The sequence below is a fragment of the Lupinus angustifolius genome, chromosome LG11 (genome assembly GCF_001865875.1).
Source record: "Lupinus angustifolius cultivar Tanjil chromosome LG11, LupAngTanjil_v1.0, whole genome shotgun sequence".
NCBI classification, from domain to species: Eukaryota; Viridiplantae; Streptophyta; class Magnoliopsida; order Fabales; family Fabaceae; genus Lupinus; species Lupinus angustifolius.
In genome coordinates this window covers 31569142-31573634 of record NC_032019.1, presented here as the reverse complement: position 1 = coordinate 31573634, position 4493 = coordinate 31569142, and positions in this window count along the sequence as shown.

Sequence of the window (4493 nt, the reverse complement as noted above, 5' to 3'; positions counted from 1 at the left end):
GGTGCGACTAGCTCAGCTACGAAGTCAGACAGGACTTGACTCTTGATGGCCGTGCTAGGTTCGAAACAGATGTCAAATTGGGAAAATTCTATTGACCATGCGATCATCTGCCCGGCCAATTTTGGCTTATGCAAAATTTGCCTGATTGGCTGATTAGTCCTCACGATTGTTGTATGAGATTGGAAATACTGGCGTAGTGTTCGTGTAGCGACCAGCAACGCGTATGCCACTTTTTCCAGCTTTTGGTCTCTTAATTCCGGGCCTTGCAGGGCTTTGCTTGTGAAATAGACTGGGTTTTGACCTTCTGTCGTTTCTCGGATCAGTACGGCTGCCACCGCTCCGTCAGACACGGCCAAATACACATACAGGATTTCTTCTGGTAGTGGCTTGGAGAGAATAGGTGGGGTGACCAGATATTGCTTGAAAGTGTTGAACGCCGCTTCGCAACTCTCAGACCATTCAAACTTGGTGCTCTTCTTCAATAATTGGAACAAAGGAAGCGAATGTTGCGCAACAGCTGGGAGAAACTTGGACAGCGCGGCTAGTCGCCCATTTAATTGTTGGACCTCCTTGACCGTGCGGGGGCTTCTCATGCCGATGATTGCCTGGCATTTGGATGGATTTGCTTCGATCCCTCGACTGGTTAGAAGGAAACCGAGGAACTTGTTTTAGAAGGAAACCGAGGTACTTGCCTGCCTCTGCTCCGAAAGTGCATTTTTCGGGGTTTAGCCGCATGTTGTATTTGCGGAGTTGTCGAAAAATGCTCTCCAAAATGGATACATGATCTTCGCCCGGGAGGCTTTTGGCAATCATATCGTCCATGTAGACCTCCATGTGTTCTCCTGATTGGCCGACAAACACCTTGCTCATCATTCTTTGATATGTTGCCCCCGCATTTTTCAAGCCGAAGGGCATGACAGTGTAGCAATAGGCGGCTTGATCAGTGATGAATGCAGTCTTTTCTTGGTCGGGGGGTACATCGGGATCTGATTGTAGCCGGAGTATGCGTCCATGAAGGACAGGTACTGATATCCTGAAGAATTATCCACCAAATGATCAATGTTTGGGAGAGGATAAGGGTCCTTAGGGCATACCTTATTGAGGTCTGTGTAGTCCACGCACATCCGCCACTTCCCTGAGGGTTTCTTCACCAACACAACATTTGCCAACCATGTGGTGTAGGTGATTTCGCGGATGAAACCCGCCTCCAGCAACTCGGCCACTTTTAAAGCAACTCCGCCCCCATTTTTCGCATTCTTTGCGCCACTGGTTTAGCCCCTGGTTTCGTTGTCAGTCGATGGCAGGCGAAAGAAGGATCTATCCCCGGCATATCTGCCGCCGACCAGGCGAAGAGGTCCTGGTTTGCCTCTAGAGATGCCTCCAGTCTTGATCTTTGACTTGGCGGGAGGGAACTGCCAAGGTATACTACCTGCCTTGGGGATTGACCCAATTGTAGAGTTGTTTTTTCCCCCTCTGGTTGTGGTCGGAAATCTTCTTCGTCCGCCCGAACGTCCAATTCTACCATATGCACGCTCCGAGGTCTTTTGGAGGGAGGAACGTGCTGCTTGGTGAAGTGGGGGCGGAGGCTCATCTGGTAGCAAATGTGGGCCGAGTGTTGGTCTCCTTTTACTGTGCAAACTTGGAGACTAATGGAGAGGAACTTCATGCAGAGGTGGGGTGTAGAGACGATGGCTCCAAGCCTGTTCAAAGTTGGCCGGCCGATTATGGCGTTATATGCTGAATCGCACTAGACGACCAAGAACTTTGTTTGGATGGTTCTGCTCATGGGGTGGTCGCCTACTGTAAGCCAAATCTCTACGTATCCCCTGGGAGTGATTCCCTGACCGGAAAATCCGACCAGCTGTCCATCATAAGGTAAGAGGTCGCGATCCCGGAGCTCCATTTTTTCAAATAGATCCTGAAAAATAACGTCAGCCGAGCTACCTTGATCAATGAACAAGCGACTAACCTTTTTGTTGTTGAGTTTGGCAGTGATGACAAGAGGGTCATCGTGGCCTCGGACGACGCCTTCATAATCCCGGACGTCGAAAGTAATGGGGGGAGTGGACATGTAGTGCTGCGTCTGTTGGGAGCTTCTGGCAGCGACGTGCATTACCTCCCGGACATACTTTTTTTGGGCGGTCCTCGAGGTTCCCCCGGCAGCAAAACCTCCGGAGATGGTGTTGATATCAACTGGGCTTCGTGGTCTCCGATTGTCTGCCCGGTGCCTATCCGTCTAAGGACGTGGGGTAGGGCACCGTTGTTGAAACTGTGGGGGGGATCGTCTTCTTGGAGGTTCTGGGCGACGGGGTGGCGGTGATCGTCCTGGGTGGTTGTAGCCGAAGTGGCGGCGCTGTTCTAAACCTGCGATGAATCGTTGTAGATGACCAACCTGTATGAGGTCTTCGATGGTGTCTCGGAGTTGGGTGCAGTCATTGGTTAAGTGGCCGAACATACTGTGGTAGTCACAATATTTGGACCGGTCTTGCGGGCCGGGCTTTGTAGGGCGGGGGCGTGGGAGTTGGACGAGGTGAGTGGAGAGGACCTCTTGCAGGATTTGGGAACGGTTGGCGTTCAGAGTGAGGGTAGGTCGCGGGGTAGGTCTTGTGGTCTTGGCCGTTTGGTTTCCCGTGAGGGGTGGTGTGTTTGGGGCTCGGTATGGGTGTGCATGTGGTGGGTTTCTTCGAGGTTGATGAATTGCTGGGCCTTGGAACGGAGGTCTTCCATAGTAAGGTCGGTGTATTTGGCTAACTCCGTACGGAAAAGACCTTCCTGGAGTCCCATAACGAGGACATGCACTGCTACTTCGGGGCTTAGGGTACGTACCTTCATAGCCTCGACATTGAACTGATCAAGGTGTGCCCGGATGGACTCATTGGATCCCTGGCGAATGCCAGACAGTGTGTATGATGACCTTGGTTGTTCCTTGTTCGTTGTGAACCTTGTGTTGAAAACAGAAGCAAGGGTTCCCCAAGTGTTGATGTTGTTTGAGGCTAGGCGGGTGAACCATTGGAGGGCCGTGTTTTTAAGAGTCAGGGGGAAAGCCCTGCACATGATGGGGTCAGTCGCCCCATGGAATAACATAGAAGCCTCGAAGACGTCGAGGTGGTCTTGTGGGTCCGCCGTCCCATCGTATTGGTCCATGTTTGTTGGGCGGTGGAAATGGGAAGGTAATGGGTAAGCCATGATAGTGGGTGTAAAGGGATGCATAGCACCACAAAAGTGGTGTAGGGTTGGTTGGGATGGTGGGTGGGATTCGTTCGCTGACTCTTCATGGTTACTTTCGTGAAGAGGGCGTTCAGAATGATCGTCATGGTTTATTTTGGATTGACGTAGTTCTTGTATTACGTCGGCCTGCTGCTGGATGAGCCGCTCTTGGCGTTCCAGCATCTGGAGGAGGTGTTGGGTGGTTGGCTGTTGCTCTGGAGCGGTATGATGGCTTCGGCTAGCTTGATGGGATGGTTGTCTCGGTGGGGGAAGAGTACTTGGTGCAGGGTCGACTTGGCTGGTTGATAAAGCTCGGTTTCTAGTGGTTACCATGGTGTGAGTAGGAAGCACAGACGGCGCCAATGTTCTTGTTGGAACACAAAGATACGGACTAAGGGTGATCAGGTGTTGATGAAGGGGTAGAAGATAGTCGTCAGGACGGCAGGAGGAAGTAGGAGAGCTGGACCCGCCGGTGGAGGTACCTGAAAAGGTTCTCCGACGATCAAGTCAGTGTATGGACTAGTGAGAGAATAGCAAAATAGGATGAGTAATATATGAGAGTGAAGAGATTAAGATACTTCCTATTGGTAGAGATCCCTATTTATAGAAGGGAGAGTTGACATTGAGTTCTTGACTGGTGGTGCGACGCGTGGCTGACCAAAGGTGTTGTCGGGAGTTGCTTTTCCCGTGTCAGGCGGCCTGCTAGGGTCGTACACTGTCCGTTCTTGTCTTCTAGCCTGCGGTTGGTTGGGTGTCCATTCTGTGACCTGTCTGTTGCGCTGGCAGGTAAGTTGGTGGAGTACGGAAAACATGCTGTTCCTTGGGTCAACTCTGGTGGTCCCAACAAGTGGGGCCCACCTTGATGACTAGGCTTGGGACTCTTAGAATTCGTCAGGTAGGAACATTTCTAATGGAATATCAAAAGATAAAGTTTTGGAGTCTCAGGAAGGCATAATCCATGCAATAACTTTAGGAGAAAATATTTTAGGAGAAAATATTTTCCTTACAAGCGATCTTAATGTAGGAAAAAATACTAGATGATTTAAAGATTTTCATAGTGGATATAGTGTAGGAGAAGCAAATATGGAAGTAGGACTATTCTAGATTTCGCCTCAACTTTTGATACTACAATAGCCAATAAGTTTTTAAGAAGGGGGAAGAATATCTTATAACATATAAGAGTATAGTTGCACATTCTCAAATTGATTTTTTTCTTATAAGGAAATCAAATATAAAGTTTTGTTTGGATTGCAAAGTCATATATGAAGAGAGCTTGACGACTCACC